This window comes from Nyctereutes procyonoides, unplaced genomic scaffold (genome assembly GCF_905146905.1).
Source record: "Nyctereutes procyonoides isolate TBG_1078 unplaced genomic scaffold, NYPRO_anot_genome, whole genome shotgun sequence".
NCBI classification, from domain to species: Eukaryota; Metazoa; Chordata; class Mammalia; order Carnivora; family Canidae; genus Nyctereutes; species Nyctereutes procyonoides.
In genome coordinates this window covers 37,109,082-37,128,120 of record NW_026575146.1, presented here as the reverse complement: position 1 = coordinate 37,128,120, position 19,039 = coordinate 37,109,082, and the positions used below count along the sequence as shown (strand labels likewise).

The window sequence follows — 19,039 nt, the reverse complement described above, 5'->3', positions numbered from 1 at the left end:
AAGAACTGAGTGTCTGAGGAGTAGTTTTTCTGTCACTTTACGTGTAGGAGTTAAGAACAGGTACTGCATATAACAATGATACTTGGTTTCTAGTCAATACTACTGTTAAGAATGAAGGGGGTAATGCCTCTGAACTGTCAAGCTGTCTTTATTTATTTGTGTACTTCCTCTGGTTCCACAAAGGATTTGGATTGTCCTCACAATAAAATCAGAATACAAAATGAAATTCAGAACCAAGGAAAATATAAATTAAATTAGAAGTTCAGGCCTGAGAGAAAGTTAGAATGCAGATATATAGGACATAGTGTTCCTACCTAGATATTTTTTTAAATGACAAATTTGATTGAGTTTCCTGGTAGATAAAACAAAGGAAGTAAACTATTTATTTAGTGTTTTCTCAGCTACTGCATTTGGAAATGTGTGTGGACACTTTGGGTGGTCACAGTGACCAAGTGGCATTAATCTCTGAAGACTGGGATACCTAAACAGCTGTCATGGGGACATTTCCTAAATGCCGAAATGCCATAACACCCTGCTGAGAAACACTGAGCTAAATGGTTGCCCTTAGGAAAAGGAAAAAAAAAAAATACTAGCTCTTCTAAGGAGAAAGAAAGCTCTTCTTAGCACTTAGAGGGAATTTGTCACCGGGGATTTTAAATGGTGACTACTGAATGATCTAGTGAGCAGTCAGTTGTCTTATCCTTAGACTAAATGTAATAACGGACCCTGAAAAGCTGTGCTTTTTAGCACTTTTCACTGTATTCCAAAGACATGATGCCACAATACAACACATGAAAGCATTCTTTCATGACCCAAGTATGCTACCCTTTCATATTCTCATTAGATCTAGGAATACACCTTGTCTCAACCAGCACTGTAGAGAGCATTTCCACAATTTGCCTACCTTGTAGGAGCTATCTGCAAAATGTAAGTAGAAACATGCTGGGTTTGCCAGAAATTTGCTATATTGGAGTGAAGACCCCAATCAGAATCTCTTAAATAGCTAATTTTTTCTCATTTTATTTTTTAACTATATTTCTCCTTTTTTTTAACCATACCCTTATCCAAACAAACTTTAATGTAAAAATGTCAGAATGTTTAGCAAACCCTTGTAATAGATGCTAATGAAATAATTTAACTGGGTATTGATTATTGGTTTATTTAAATATTATTGGTTTATTTAAATATTTCTCAGAAAAGAGATTTGCAGCCTCATATATTCCTCCCAAAATGGACATGAGAAGCAACCACCTAAATATGAAAGCAATAAAACATCCCTTTGGAACCTTCTTTAGGCAAGTTGTAAAAATGAAAACACTAGATACATATTTTGCCCTCGTTTAGACAGAGGACTGAGGCAAATGAATTCCTTTATCCTTACATTAGCAATCGCAGTAGTTCTCAGTCTTTTTTAGTCCCAGCATTCTTGAGGCAGACAGCACAATCTCATCAGAAACTTTGTCTCTTCACAGTGATTTTTGGAGTGAGGGACATTTCTTACCAAGAAACAGATTGAAATATCCTCTAGGATTTCTGACATGCCCTTTGAGGCTATTTGTCTCCCCATCACACACAGACTAACTTAATAAACCTTTTTCAGGACGTATCAAGAAATTTGTTGTTGAATGACTCAATCATAGTGGGTGTAAAATATCCAGGGAAGTTTTAAAGCCACTAAGCAGGAGGTCCAATCCCATGCCACCAATGCTAGCAGGCCAAGAACAGTCTGTACAAACATGCTCATCTCAGCAGCCAACTTCTCTAAATCAATACAGTAAAATTCCAGTAGAATAAGATTCAGACTTTACCTCTGCCATTTAATGCATCAGGTTAATAATATGGCTGTACTTGCTTGAGAGTTGTAATGTATTACCTGTATACAAAAAACCACTTGGAGATAGTACATGACTTAGCATTAAAAAAGAAAAGTCTTACTTGTTATAAGAACATCAGAATTTTTAAATTGAATAGTGATCTCATATTTGTGATGTTTTAGTTTCTCACATCAAAAACTAAAATTACTGTATTTTTTACTAAACTACAATTCCTGAGACATGTCTTATGCTTTCCTCCTTTTAGTTTGATTAGTAATAAAGAACATTGAATTTCATTTTCCATTTGTTGAACTCTGTAATCTTCCAGGGACAGAAAGAATTTTGATAGTTACAACTAGCCTATGGCATGAACTCTACTCAGAATGTCACAGTTTGGATTCTAGCTCTACCTTGTCCTTCCTTTGTGACCAGGAGAAAGGTACTTACCTTCTCTGTGCTTCAATTTTTTTGTCTTTAAAATACAAATAATTATACTTCTTACCTCAAAAAGTTGTTGTGAAGACTGAATGAGGTAAAACGTCCCAGACAGTGCCTGACACAAAGGTTAGCACTCAGTATCTTTTTTTTTAATAAATTTATTTTTTATTGGTGTTCAATTTGCCAACATATAGAATAACACCCAGTGCTCATCCTATCAAGTGCCCCCCTCAGTGCCCGTCACCCAGTCACCCCCACCCCTGCCCACCTCCCCTTCCACCCCCCCTAGTTCGTTTCCCAGAGTTACGAGTCTCTCATGTTCTGTCTCCTTTTCTGATATTTCCCACTCATTTTTTCTCCTTTCCCCTTTATTCCCTTTCATTATTTTTTATATTCCCTAAATGAATGAGACCATATAATGTTTGTCCTTCTCCGATTGACTTATTTCACTCAGCATAATACCCTCCAGTTCCATCCACATCGAAGCAAATGGTGGGTATTTGTCGCTTCTAATGGCTGAGTAATATTCCATTGTATACATAAACCACATCTTTATCCATTCATCTTTCGATGGACACCAAGGCTCCTTCCACAGTTTGCCTATTGTGGACATTGCTGCTATAAACATCGTGGGGTTAGCACTCAGTATTGTTACCACCGGGTAACGTTGGGTCTCTGATTCCCCTAGAAGATGGATATCAATGAGGCAAAATAATCCATAAATAGTTGTATGCAACCATATTTAATTGCAAGTTAAAGGATGGATGATATTAGCAGATCTGGAGCTTTGACTCCCATAAAAAGAAAAACATGACTATTCATGGTAGAATATCTTTCAGAATTTTATATGTGACTACTGCGTTTTTGCTTATGAAAATAGAAAGCCACTCAGTACTTTGTAATTTATATTAGTTTATTTTAGATATTCTGTGTTAAAATTGGAGATATTAGTAACTTTTCTGTGTAAAGCTGATAGATTTACTTGGTTTTGATTCATCAATTAAAGTGACTGCTTTTAATTCAAAATATCTCCATAGCTGCTGACAGACATTCAAATGAGTGAGACATCACTCTGCCATCAGACTAGTCATTTTGTATTATTTTTGTACATATTGTAAGTCTTCTGGAAACTACATGCCACTTCAGTGATGTCAGGGAGATGGGACAATGGTGGTATCATTTTTCTCTTTACTAAAACTATTTGCAAAGATGGTTAAATTAAGGATTTCTGGAGAGACTTTTTAAAATAATATTATTTTACATAGATGGGATATTGATGGCATTTCAAAGCCATCTCACAGAAGTTCTAAGAAAAATATTCACAATCACCAATTTCATCATATGTGGTCAAAATTACTTCAGTACCTTTAATGAGTAAATTACTGAAACACACCATCATTTTTGGTTAGAGATATGTATGTCACTCACTGAGAGGGTTGTAATGTGTTGGTGGCAATAGTCTGTGATGGCAATAGTGAATTTGAGTTTTGAAAAAATTAAAAATTGTTATGAAAAGAAAAGAAACTAAGGTAAAGGGAAACAAAGCAAGGTGAAAACAAAAGAGACTCAGCCATAGTGTCAGAAAATATCTGCAAACTTCTTGCTTCTAAAGTCTCCAGAAATCCCCAGACCTCCCACCTACAGTACAGTATCTTTCATCTTGGGGCTCACATCCAGAATCTTTATTGCTGAGAATTCTTCTGAGTGCTTCTTGTCTGTCACCAAAATTTTATTAGAGACCTTTATTTGTGTTTGAAAAGATTGTGTGTGTGCGTGCATGCATGCGTGTGGTCTGTGTGTGTTGTCTGTGTGTCTGCAGTCAGATGCAGATGTGTTGTTTCACTTCCTAAGAAAATGAAACAAATCCTATTTATTTGTATGAAGGCAACACACAATTAACAGTGGTCACACTAAGTAAGTATTTCACTTTCCAGGGAATACTATAGTTGAGTCTAAGTAAGAGCTTTTAACTAAATGGCAAAGGAATCTACTAAATGGAAAAGTTACAAAACAGAAGTAATGTACACCACAATCCTAGATAAACTCCGGTGGTCTTGAGGAGTTTCTCAGTCCTTTTGATGTAATTATTGATAACCAAAGTGACAAGAGCTCTGAACCTGCTTTTCAAATTCAACAATTTATTAAGAGGCTAAAATATACTGTCTTTTCCATGTTTCCTTTGGTTTCTTATAGTTTATACTTTTATAAATTAATTTCTATTTATGTAACATTTCCTAAGTGTCTTGAATGAAAACCTCTCTCTCCTAAAACAAATTTCTAATCATCCCTTAGTTTTGTAGTAATACAAACTATGTAAAATAAGAACTTGTTTTGTCTTAAATTGTACTTAGATATTTTAGAGCTATTTCTGAAAATAGCTTATCTTAAAAGATGAGATGTCTGATAACAAGAGGGAAAATCTGCATGATTTGGGTTTAAACTCAGACCAGAAAGAAATGTTTTTAAGCATCTGAAAGAACTGATAATACCTTTATTAGAGTTAATTTGTTTGTTCAATATATGGAAGTATGTCACAGAATTTAGCTATACCTGTTTGTGATTGCCTCATTTTTTCAATCAACTGCATGTTTTCAACTTAAGTATACTTTAAGTTTTCTGAAAAGAAGTGTACAAAGACAGCATTCAATTAAGGATTAATCACTATGGCAACTGAGACATGGTCACCAAGAGGAGGGGATGTATTCTCCCCTCTGTTTCCTGCCAGCTGTCATAGTCAACCTCTGTGCCTGAATCCAAGCCAAAATATAGACTGTGACCAACTCTAAGAAACTATATCTGTATTTTTATAAATTGGTACAAGTATCAGACTATAAAAGAAGACTTAATCCCCTGAATTGGATGACAGACACTTGGCACTCTTGCCAGTGTTTGACAGAGAAATAACGGGTCGCTTTGTAGTAAAACCTGGATTAATAGTAAACCCTTCTTTATGTTATTGCAGTGTGGTGTAAATGAGAGGCCTAAGCACACTGTCAGCCCAGAACAGGGGGAGGGTGGGGAAGGGTGCCTTTTATAACCCGTGCAGGTTTAAACACTGTTCAGAATACTGTAAATACAAAATGTTGTGTAAGAACTTCTCTTTCTTGTATTTGTATTAGATTGGCATTTTGTAGATTACTTAAGGAAAGGATTTCTATGAGCTATGGTGGATTTGATTGTGGTGTGTTTATATAGCTTTTGGAGTCAGCAAGGAGGGATGGACTGTTTACAATGGAGCAGACTTTGGGGAGATACAGCATTCCATTATCCTATTTTTCAGGATAGTGAATGGCATGATGGTTTAAAGTAATCGTTCACAAATGACTCGTTTATGAAGTAATTGAGTAAGGAAGGTTTATGTGTCATCATGTAATGAAATTAACTCTTACTGAGTGGGATTTCTCATGGCTTTATCATTTTCTTTCTATAGCTAGATGCTAATTTTATGGTATTTACATCAGAAAGTTATTCTTTCAAGTAATTTTAGTGGAGATTAAGATTTTTAAATTTTGTGTGTATATGTATGTAATTATGCAACTAGTATTGGTATGAAAAGTTTCTGTCCTTGAAACTAGAATTGATTCAGAAAGATAGTATATCATTTGTGAAGAACACCTGTTACCTAGTCAGAGAAAGGAGAATCTGCTATTAACTTTAAATATACACACCTAGTCCCCTCCTGGTTGGTGGCTATGAGATGTGGCATCCTTCCTCACAGTGGTATTACCAGTATCAATAGAGTAACATGACTGCTGAGCTATTGTGTACAAAACATATTTAGCTCCTTGCAAGAAAGACATTGAAATTGTTCAAAATATAGTATAAATATTTATTACAATTATAATTATTGCTGATCAATAAGGGCAATGAGTGAAACTCCTTTTCTTATGCTCTACAATGTCCAAATATGATTTTTGTTAATAGTACCAATAATAGTATATGTTAGAAAACCATAAAAGATGTCTAGTTCTCTAATTTTATAGGTGAAGGACCCACCTTGAACTAAGGCTCATTTATCATGAAGATTTCTATGGAAAAAATACATTTGAAAGGAATTATAAACTAACTTAACAATGAACTTGACTGACGAAAATAACCTTTGCTTATCAAGAAGTAGTTGGATTCTAACTCTCCTCCTAGCTGGTCATTGTTCCAATTGCATAGAAGATAGATGTCACTTCTTGGAACAATTTCTCTGTTTAGAATAGTTGGAAGATTCTAAATAGTTAAAAAATATTCTTCAGATAATGCCTTTTCATTAACAGTGTCAAAGCTTAAAGATATAAGATCTCATTGAACTCTAATCTACTCTACCTGATGACTTAAACACTTAACAGCCCTTTTTTTTTAATTTTTTTTTTTATTTTATGATAGTCACAGAGAGAGAGAGAGAGAGAGAGAGAGAGAGAGAGAGGCAGAGACACAGGCAGAGGGAGAAGCAGGCTCCATGCACCGGGAGCCCGACATGGGACTCGATCCCGGGTCTCCAGGATCGCGCCCTGGGCCAAAGGCAGGCGCCAAACCGCTGCGCCACCCAGGGATCCCAATAGCCCTTTTCAAATTATATTTTATCCCTCTGTGAAAACCATAGTATCAATTAGACATAGCCACTTAATGGAAACATGTATTGCCTTGTCATCTGAAAATCCCATCTCTACACATATGAATTCTGAATTTTTATAGGATGAATAAACAAAATTTTAAGACTAGATAATCATAGTATTTTAGAATTTGGAGGATTCTTGGAGACTGCTTAATGCAAATGTATTATTTTTACTGATTTTTAAAAATGAAATAGTAAGTGGCTTCCCTCAGGCTCAATGATGTCTATAAGCTTAAATCTCTATAGTTTTTTAATCCTTGTATCTTCGCTTATGTTTTTTTCCCTCAGTTCCTTTGGTTTCTATTTTGTTTTGGAGGGTTTTTTTTTTTTTTAACTCCATTTTACTTTTCCAGTATGACAAATCAGTCTAATTTCCCAAAATAACTTGCCTGTGAAGAACACCCTCACTTTAGCAGTTAAACAAAATTCAGGTGGACTGAATGTATCCTTCACTTTAAAAAATATTTTGTTAGATAGTTAAAACTATCGGGATTCAAGAAATACAGTGACATGGTTGGCAATATCTACTCTGCCAAAGATGCTTTGACAAAGACATGATTTTTTACTTCTTTCTCTTATGCTTTTTCTCTACCAAGAAATAACCTTGAGCCTTAATTTTCTTATCCCCTAAACCTCCAAACCTATTTACCTTTCAGAATCTACCTCAGGTGTTGTCACGTGTTCCACAAAGCCTGCTCTGGTTCCTCCCTAAGTTGGAAGTAAGATGTCCTTCCTCTTATCCTCTTTCTGCTTCACCCAATAGTACTTTCTATGGCCTGTTATTCTAAAGTATGACTTCCACACTTTTATTATAGTTATGTAAGTACACATCTTTTTCTTCTTGTCAAAATAAACTCTGGACTTGTAAGTAGCAGGATATATCTCTAATTCACATTTGATAACCCCACAGATCTAAAATAGTGCCTTGCACACATATATATACACACATATATATTTACATACATACATATATATGGTGGTTCTCTATTATAGGCATATATTGATCCCGTTACATAGGTAATATCTAAGCAATCAAAACAGTTTCCAATAGTACAGGGCCCCTATCTGTTCAAAGAGATCCCTTGATATTGTTGTATTCCTTTGGTGAGAGAAATCAGGATTTTTTACCTACATCCAACATTGTTGCTACTTGGCTCGGTATGCTGTATGTGATTACATAAAATCTTAAATCAAGGTAGATTCCATTTATATAATAACGCTATCAAATGAAAAATTGAAATAGCAATGCAAGAAAAAAAAGTATGCAAGGAAAGTCTCATGAATCTGGACTTTCAAGCATGGGTAGAACTGTGTTGGGCAGAAAGCAAGGCTGAGGAAATTTGGTCTAGAAATGAAATCATGATGTGTTTGGCAGTAGTGAGAAGACAAGCCGAACCAGACCAGCCTATACTGGATATCAGGAAGAGTAAAGCTGCACAGGGGGGACAGATCATGGAAGGCCTTGCATGTAGAGCAATAATCAGAAGATGTTAAACTGACCTGAATAGACCGAAATGTTAAGAGTTTATACTCTGATAAGTAACTTTCAACATGTGCAGAATATCTAACCATTCCCTGGTGAAGAAGGCCAAAAACCAGGCCTGGAGCTGGTAATCATTATTCTGGACAGAAAAACTCTCCTGTTTTCCCTCAATAAAGAAGGGAGCCTTTTTCTGTTTGTAGACACAAAGCTGGGTGAAACCAAAATCTACTCTTGATCATTCTGGTCAGTTTCCAGTATGGAGGTATCAAGTATGTGCTCAATGAAAGCATGTCAGTTTATTGTTGATGAGCAGTTCTCAAAGTGTGGTCCATGGAATGGACCCCTAACATATTTGAGACTCTTTCAGGGGTCTGCAAGGTCAGAACTATTTTCAGAATACTTCAAAGCACCCCTTTCACTAGTTAACATTTGTACAAATGGTGCAAAAGCAATGGTGAGAAAACTGCTGGCAGCTTAACATGAATCATCAGTGGCCCCAACTTATACCTAGTGGTCATTGGATTCTGTACCACTACATACTTGCAGGAAAAGAAGACTAGCTTCTCTGATAAATATCCTTGATGAATTTTTATCCTTGATAAGAATGGCTAATTTTATCAAATCTCAACCCTTTATACTCATTTTTTTTCTATTCTGTTTGATAAAATAGGAAGTGTACATAAGCACTTGTATAATTGAGCTGCAAACTGGACTCGCCATTTTTTTTTTATAAAACATCACTTGTATTTGACAAACTGGTCATTTAAATCTGCCTATTTGGTAGGTAATTTCTTAAAAATGAACCTAGTCAGTTTTGTACGTCAAGGAAAACAAGGGGGCAGTACACGTTGCTAGGGATAAAATTCAAGCTTTCAAGTAAAAACTATGTTGAAAACATGTTGAAAAACCATGCCCATGACACTTTCCCTATACTTAAAGTTTTTTTTCTGATGCAATAGGTGGTGATAACAGCAAATATTATTTTCTATTGTTGTATAGTTGAATATATCATCATTTTGAAGATCTGCATAATTCAGTTGATGGATATTTCCAAATGACCAGTGAATGATACCACAGAATCATGCATGGGGAAAAATCCAGCCAAAGTACAAGATATACCAGTGAATTTTAATTTTAACAATATGAAAAATGTACTGATATGGTTTCAGATTTTACATGTAACTAATGTTAATTGAGTTTTGATACAGTATCATCAAAGAATATCTACAATTATCTAAAAAGGCTATTAAAATACTCTTCCTTCTTCTAACTATGTATCTATATAATACTGATTTTCTTTATATACTCTGACCAAAACAAACTTGTTGCAACAGATTCCATGCAGAAGCCAGATAGGATCTAGCTATGTTTTATGAATCTTGCTAATTTTTTTTTTTTTGGCTTTGGAAAATATAAAGCGTTTTGTTGTTGTTAGAGTTATTTAGGTTAACATGTAATTGACTTATTGTTATTTTTAATAGATTAATATTTTCAATGTTTTAATAGGTAAAACCAACACAGAATCTCTTTAGGGTCCTTAATAATTTTTAAAGTGTAAAAATGGAGCGCCTGAGTTGCGCCATCAGGTAAACGTCTGACTCCTGATTTTGGCTTAGGTTGCGATCTCAGGGTCCTGAGATTGAGCCCAGCATTGAGAGCACTGGGCTTGCACTGGGTATGGAGTATGCTTAAGATGCTCCCCCTGCCCCTCCCCTTGTTTGCGAGCACAGGCTCTCTTGCTTTCTATTTTGTTCTTCATAATAATCTGCATCAAACCTCACAACTAGTTGCAATGTCTCTGTGTCATTTGGAACATGGTACTTGAAATGATCTTCTCAAGATGATTGAGAACCATTGGTGGCTTTGTGAGACTATATTTAGAAGCCTTAACTCCAGCTAGAGGCCTGAAGGAGGCAAGTGAGGAGCCTAAGCTACCTGTGGGATGAGCCAGCCACTAGAAGGGCAGGCAGGGACAAATACTTGCCAAGGAAGGTTATCTTTAATTAATTTTCTTTCCATAGTACCACCTGTGATTTTTTTCATATACCAGGTATTATTAAGTACAGGGCCTTCATATAGTTTTTAAAGAAAGTTTTACACTAATGTAATTAATACATACAAAAATTCAAAATTGTGTCAGGGCTATAAGATGCTAATGACCTATATTCATTACTACTTTCTGGAGATCCTATAAGGACTAGTAGAATTGTAAATTTTAAATATGGAATAGACTGATGGAAGTCCCTGATCCAGATTCCAACCCCCTAGATCTTGATTCCCAAATCGCTCATTATCTCCCAGGGTACAAAAATTTCCAAGTTTCCCTTGAACCCTAGGGCCTGAGGTGTCGAGTGAAGTGCTCCAACTGCCACCCTAGAAGGCCCCAGATTCTGCTTTAGCCCTTGTCTGCAGGAGGTATTAAAGGGAATTTATGCCCTGACCACGCTGCCATGGAAGACTGGGGGTATTCATGAACACTCTCTTACTGGTCTGCAGACTTTGGTGATTGCCATTCTCTCACCTCGCCTTTTGCACAAGATGACTGCTATGGCAGTGTGTCCAGGATTTTTTATATTTCTTTTTAGAAAAAAAAAAAGATTTTATTTATTCATGAGAGACACAGAAAGAGAGGCAGAGGAAGAAGCAGGTTCCATGCAGGGAGCCCGATATGGGACTCCAATCCCGGGACTTCAGGATCATGCCCTGGGCTGAAGGCACGCGCCAAACCGCTGAGCCACCCAGGCATCCCCCTATATTTATTTTGGTAGTGTGTATTCCACAGTATTCACCTGCTCTCCCAAGACTATCACTTTGTTCTTTTAGATAGATGGGTCTGTCAGAAAATGAGAAGTGGACTCTTGTGGATAAAAAAGGAACTTAGGCTCAGTACAGCCAATATAAAGTCCTGTTGGGACTCACCTAGAAAGCAAAATACAATTAAAAATATATAGATAAATAAATACAGATAGATGTAGCTGGATTGTAACTATTATTTCTTCCAGGAAGAAAGCAGAACAGTAATAACAAACTTTGATCTGTCTCCCCACCAAAAAAAAAAAAAAAAAAATTTGGATTTGCATCTAAATGTTTTGTTTTGCTTTTCAGATTTGAATGTCATATTTAAACATGCAAGAAAAAATATTAAATTATGAATAAATAAATAAATCAAATAAACGTGCAAGAAAATTTGACTTTAATATGTATTTGTGGTGGGTACTCTAAACAGCTGGCTTTTCTCCAGAGGATGAGTAAAGACAATTTAGGGGTATCTCATAGTTGCCTTACACTTTCCTGAATATTGGAAAACTACATTTACAGTAATATTTCCTACCTCCAGGCCAAATCTTGAATGATTACTTTAAGGATAGGAGCTTTTTCACACTTGTGCAAAGATCCTTAAAAGTTTTTGTCCTTTTAGATATTCAGATGCCATTTGAATGAATGTATTTACACGTGCTCTATGTTTTTATAATACTCCTGATTCTCAATGGAATATTACTCAGCCATTAGAAATGACAAATACCCACCATTTGCTTCAATGTGGATGGAACTGAAGGATATTATGCTGAGTGAAATGAGTCAATCGGAGAAGGACAAACACATATTCTCATTTATTTGGGGAATATAAATAATAGTAAAAGGGAATTGAAGGGAAGGGAGAAGAAATGGGTAGGAAATATCAGAAAGAGAGACAGAACATAAAGACTCCTAACTCTAGGAAACGAACTAGGGGTGGTGGAAGGGGAGGAGGGCGGGGAGTGGGGGTGAATGGGTGACAGGCACTGAGGGGGGCACTTGACGGGATGAGCACTGTGTGTTATTCTGTATGTTGGCAAATTGAACACCAATAAAAAATAAATTTATTATTAAAAAAAAAAGATACAAAAAAAAATACTCCTGATTCTCTCCTTTGCAAAGACAAGGAAGTTTGACTTTTTATGTGTTTACAGAGTTTGGCCCTTTCCCAAATGCATATTTCTTTTTTAATCTCGTTTGAACAAATGTGTAAACAAAATCATTGCTGCCTCTCAGACTTCACTATTTAAGATTTAATGAAGAAAACAAATGAAAGAGCACTTGATTTTTTTTTAGTCTCTATAGCACAGTTGGTGTGATTGGGACAATGTGAGGAACTGTGGCTACATGGTGCATCCACAAGTGGACCAGAGTGGCTTGTGAAGCTCTGTGCTGTTCTCAAGAACAAGGTATAGACCAAGAGCTTCCCTGTAATGGGTAGATCCTCTGGTGATCTTAGAATCCAGCTTTATTTATTTAATTTTTTTAAGATTTTATTTATTTATTCATGAGAGACACACAGAGAGAGGCAGGCTCCATGCACGGAGCTCGATGGGAACTCAATCCTGGGACTCCAGGACCACACCCTGGGCCAAAAAAAGCAGGTGCTAAACCACTAAGCCACCAAGGGATCCCCAGAATCCAGCTTTAATTAATCTTTCCACTTAGGCTTCTCGGTGGGTCCGAGCCATCAGAACCTTTGAAAATCTCCCTGTTTTCAGTTTTCTCAATGATGAATCAAGCCTAAACATCTGGTTATGGGGGAAAAAAAAAACCATGAACGTGTCTGTTAAATATGCATTGCTCTTTGTTATGATGTATGTTTACAGGGTGTTTTCTGGAGAAACCAGCTCAGCCAACAGATCATTCAAAAATTGCTTAATAAAACATTTCGGTAATTCCCAGTCACCTACTGTGGAAAGGCTACCCATCCTATTAGCTGTTCTGCTTCATTGTGCCCTATCCCTGTCCAAGCTTCTTCCGTGGAGGGCATACATGAGCAGGGGAGATAGCATCAGCAGGATCTGCACTGGCTGTGCATGTGTCTCCAGGAAGTAACCCCAAGAGTTTAGAAAGATGGCAGAGATTACAATAGTATTTCTCCTGCCAAAATGGGAAGTAGAGGCTACTCATGATTGTTTTTGAAACTCATTCTCCTAGATTGTAATGTTTCTTACCCCATTTGTTATAGGTGAATGGCTGTAGGAAAGACTGAAAATATGAACTTTTTTCATTTCCTTGCCATCCCCTTCTAGGTGCTCTCTGCAGTTCTTTAGTGATTTACTTCCAAAGTTATTTTTTACCTCCAAGACTATTAGTAGAACGGTGTTTTTTTTTTTTTTAACTTGAACATAAACATTCTTTGAACTATTGCCAGTAAAGTTTCCTAGTATATAATAAAGATAGATTTCCTACATAGGAAAGTAAATAGAAAAATACTAATGTAATCATATGACTGTGAGGGCAATATGCCTTTTTTTTTTCTCAATACATTGATGCCAAAGATTGCTATCTTTAAACTTTTTAAAAGGGTCTTTTTTTTCTTACTTTCATACTGAAAATCTGTACGTACTTTATCACCTTTTTTTAGCTTTGCCTTTCAAAAAATAACTGTTGGTTCAGTTAAAGTAATATAACTTGGCTTAGTAATCTAATGTCTTGAAATACAGACAATGCATTTTTGGTTCAAAGGAATAAGAAAGTATTATCAAAAGCTATTTGAATGTTTCTTACTATTGGTCTAAAGATAAGGAACGGTAGAACCAACATAAATGTAAAACTTCTCAGTAAATTGTACAGAATTATATGCAGTTGTTTAGGTCTAATTGGATTCATTGTGGCTGCTCTAGAAGATGGAATTTTTCTCACAAAAGTGCCTTCTTATTTATTTATACTCCTAATGTATATCTTTTACAACTTAAAATAATTATAGCTTTTATTTTATAGAATGTACACATTGTACCTTTTAAATAATAATTTTTGTTATATATTTTCAAACACATTTTACAGATACATCAGAAAAATCAATAATGATTTTATAACTTCATCAAAATTAAATCAGAGCTGATAGTGGGGAAGTTTTTGAAGTGAGCTATTTCCAAGTTAAACTTTTAGTTGTGAATAGATGAGACCATTTTGGCCAAAATATATTAGAACAATTATCACTTATAGAAATAATATATATTTAATGTTTTAGCTGAATTGAACAAATTTTTATATTATGAATTTTAGTTTTAATAACAATTACTTTTGTAAAGATAACACATCATGTGTTTAAATTCTTAATTGCATAAATCAGATTAAGATTTACATAATCAGACATAGCCTGTCTTTTACCTTTTTAGCCTTGTTTAACTGTGGTCTGAAGGACAGTTTTTCCTTCACTTTTTCAATTCTCAATTGATTGCTCCATATAGTATGTTTATGTCTGTAGGAGGAAGACACATTATGGTTCATAGATTAGAATGATTACTTCAAGATTCTCTGATAAATCCACCTTCTTGAGTAGCTCCCCATTTCCATTCCACTAATCTCATTATAAATGGATTTTTTAAATTTTTATTTATTTATTCATGAGAGACATAGAGGGAGAGGCAGAGACACAGGCAGAGGGAGAAGCAGGCTCCTTGCAGGGACTTGATCCGAGGACTTGATCCGAGGACCCTGGGGTCACACCCTGAGCCAAAGGCAGACGCTCAACCACCAAGCCACCCAGGCATCCTTCAAATGGATTTTTAACTGCATTTTTACCTAGAAATGATGACTATGTTCCTTACACTAAGTTTTATTTTTAATAAAGATTCCATAAATTGAATTTGACTTTTCATACAGACACTATAGCAGAAACACCTAACAATACTCAGTAATTAAGCAAATAATCATAAATATAGCAATTACTAAGTTATAAATTATATTCTAATAGTGTCAAGCTTTCTAAAATACTAGCAGAAATATTTATATTATGCAAACACTGTACAAAGTTCTTCTCTATAATTCCTTATCATTATAATCACAAATTGTCATATGAAGGTAAGTTTCATAAGAACCACAGAATATAGAAATACTTCCTTTTTTTTAAGGTTTTATTTATTTATTCATGAGAGACACAGGCAGAGAGAAGCAGACTCCATGCAGGAAGCACCATGTGGGATTCAATCCTGGGACTCCAGGATCATGCCCTGAGCCGAAGGCAGATTATTAACCGCTGAGCCACCCAGGCATCCCTAGAAATACTTCCTTAAGGCAAATCTTGATGGATAGTTTTAAAGAAACTTTTAAAGAAAATATTAGGGACAATTAGGAGCTTTTGCAGAAACTGGCATTTCTGCTTTATTCAAGTCATGATTGCAATATTTCTTTATAAATACAGATATAGTATTCCAGTTGTTGGCCATTCTACTCTGTAGGGGAAAGAGGAGTGGATTCATTTTGCTTTCTTTATCAATCAACCTCACCTTCTCTCCTAGTGTTAAGGAGGTATAATGCTAATGTTGTCTTTTCAATTCCTAATCTAGCTCATTTTACTGAATTTTTCATTACTCAAGCCTTAATTACTATTGCTGCCTTATCATGTTGCTTCAGTATCATATGACTTCACAGTTTTGACATAGAGGTAATGGATGAGTTTGAGTCCAATTCACATAATCTGGAATCTTTTCATATTGGCCTTAGGCCTTGAACTTTGCTTTATAATAAATTATAACTATCACTACAATTGCAACTGCACTTTGGCACTGCTTTCCTTGTATCAGCTATTGTAAAGGATACTATTTTACTAGAGTGAAACCAGCTTTATAATAAGACCACCAAGATGTTTATTAAGTTAATTAATAAAATTTTGTTTCACAGCCTTGTTTCAGTAAAGTTTTAAAGGACTCTACTAAAATGGAAATTTGAATCTAGATGGATTTTTTAAAAATAAAGGATAGGTTATTGAGCCCATGTGGGGAAAGAATGTTTTTCCTTTTTTATGATTGTTTAACATAATCAGGTTTTTAAATATAGGATATTTGGCAAAAACTAAAGATCCACATGTTTGATACCTGTTGTTGGGAAAACTGAATTTCCCTGAAGAATTTATAAAACTAACTTTTAAAAAATGTATCCACATAAAATGTGAGCTTTTAATCCTGCTAGAGTCAGAACCCAGAGTAACCATGTAAATTATTGAAAATTGCCATTGTCTGGCATGATTTCTCTGTGGCTTCAGAAAATGCACTATATGAGGAGGAATTGTTCTTGGTTGACCAGTTCCTTCTTTTGCTGTTTATTCTCTTTATCTTCATGTAAACATCCTATCTCTCCTTACAATAATAGATTATTATTTGGGGGGGATCATTGAAAATGATGAGCCTTTTTATTGGAAACTTTCAACATTCAACTGTTTTCTCGTGATGTAAAATAAATGTATTAAATCTCTTTCAAATTTATCTTTAAAGGTCACAATTTTCCTCTCTGTTAACGTTTTAAAATTCAAGAAATTTTGTCTTTGAGGAAAGTACATTCAACATTTTGTGTTTGTCCATCTGGTTTGCAATAGATATTTAAGAAGTCAATTTATTTTCATTAGAATGGTTTACTAAAAAAAAAAAAAGAAAAAGAAATGGTTTGCTACTACAAAATATACAGTTACAGGGTGACTGAGCATGTGACTCTTGATCTCAGGGTTGTTAGTTAGGTACCCATGATGGATATAGAGATTACAGGAAGAAAAGGAAGAAAAGGAAGGGAGGGAGGGAGGGAGGAAGGAAGGAAGGAAGGAAGGAAGGAAGGAAGGAAGGAAGGAAGGAAAAGAAAAAAATTAATGAACAGCTATATGTGTTATGTTCAGTTTTTCAAGAAAATGAACTTGAATATAAATTGAAGAAATAAATAATTTATTTTTAAAAGAAAACTAAATATTCCATCTTTAAAATAAAAAATGGCTTGTTGCTTTTAAGCCCCCTAAGGGTTGGGGCCTCTTTGTATATATAAATATCTTTATTCTCAACTGCATCGTGTGGCACCAGGAAGATAACAGGTGCTCAGTAAATATTTGTGGAATAAAAAACTATTCCCTACCCACATTCATTTTATATGTGCCATTTCAATCCCAGTGAACTCCTATAAAAGAAAAAATAATTATTTCATCAACAAGAATATGTATCTAGTACTTTCTTATAGTCTTTGTATGTGTGAGAAAAAGAATAATGATAGTTTAACTGGGTATAGAATTCTAAGTTTATAGTTTTTCCTCTCTGCATATAGAAGGTATCATCTAATTATCTTCTGGTGATGATGGTATTAATGAGAAGTCTGTCTTCAGGTTATTGTCATTTCTTTGTGAGATATTTTGTTTTTTTCTCCCTGCTAGTTTTTAAGATATTCTCTATGATATAACAAAGTACAGATTTAATACTATTTTTCCCACTCGAGATTCTCTCTCCTTTTTTGGTTTGAGGATTCATGCTTTCTTCAGTTACCTGCCATTATAACTTTGCATTATCTTTTCTGTTTTCCCTATTCTTTCTAGTATCTTAGAAATTTTGTTATGTCTTCTTACTCTACCACTTTATCAACTGTCACTGTAGGGCTGTTTTTCAGTGTGTTGCTTTTACTCATATTTTGAGCTTGTTCCTATCTCTGCTTTTTATTTCAAAACTATATTTCCGTTTTAGAGTTTGTGTTTGGTTCTTTTTCAGATCTGCCTATATAATACCCAATTCTTGTTGGCAGATTCTATTCCTTTATCTTTCTGGACATGCTAATGATTTAAAAAGTCTCTTTCAGGTTGCTTTATTATCTATAATTCCTCCAACATGTATTCTCACATTTGTTGCACCTGCCCATTTTCATGGTGGTGGATTTTATATGTTCCTCATAATTTTTGCCTGAGCAACTCGCCACTCCTCACATCCTGGAATCAAAAGCATTCTTTGGATTATAGAAGTCTTCCTATAGTATGTTTTTAAATTCATCCTTCATTGAGATCTATAGTTTTCACTGATTCTGGGCCAGTTTTTTATGTTGGTTTTTAGCTTAGATTTCCCATACCACCCAGGTGCTACAAAATGAGATTCCACAACTGGCACAGGCTGGGCATTCCACATTTGACCAGTGATTCTTCCTATATAGAGTATAAAGGTAGCCTGCTTCTATCCTGTGTTCCCAGTTTGGACTTTCCTAGCTTTAATTTGCAAATTGGATATCCTCTTAACTCCTCCTTTGTTTTTGGTTTGTTTGTTTTTTTAATGCAGAAAGTCATTTTCATTTCCTCTCTAGACATAGAGGCCTGCAGAATATAATTTAAGCCATTAACTCCCATTCATCACTATGTTACTTCTTTGCTTTTGACACCTAGAGATTTACCTTTCTTACTTCTAAGCTCAAATATAATTTTACTATTGTTGTTATCAAATTGTATCCAATATTTCTCTTTTTGGAATGGGATAGCACTTTCCACATACTCGCTGTAGCATCTTCACAAGGAAATTGGAATCATATAGTTTAAAATTATTTTTTTCTTGACCCGGTGTTTTTAACCATATATGTTAAACAAGCAACCCATATAGTCTGTAACATAAATAAGATTTTATCTGTAATTTCAACCAACTGTAGTTAGCATCTTAAAATCACTAATTAGTCTGGCACTCAGTAGAGATTAAAAAGTAGGATTTATGAAAATGATTTCTTACTTACTGATCATATAAAGATTATTATTTGTTAAAAGTTTGGCTACTTACATAAAAGTAAATGCTTGAAAATCTGATTACTAATATTGAGAGAAATTATTGAATTTAAGAATTTTAAATATCTCATTTTATGCCATTATTTTTATAATCATTACTTTTTATTTCACTTAGTATTATGGATATCACTATGTATATAGAATGCAATCAGTCTTGACAATGAAGGCATCATATTATT

The 19,039-nt window shown here is 34.8% G+C and overlaps 1 protein-coding gene across 1 annotated transcript in view; it reads left to right on the top strand.

Moving 5' to 3' along the window:
- The window catches only part of ERCC6L2 (ERCC excision repair 6 like 2), a 130,007-nt gene that overhangs the window by 100,943 nt on the left and 10,025 nt on the right, over window positions 1–19,039 (top strand). The window lies entirely within an intron of this gene.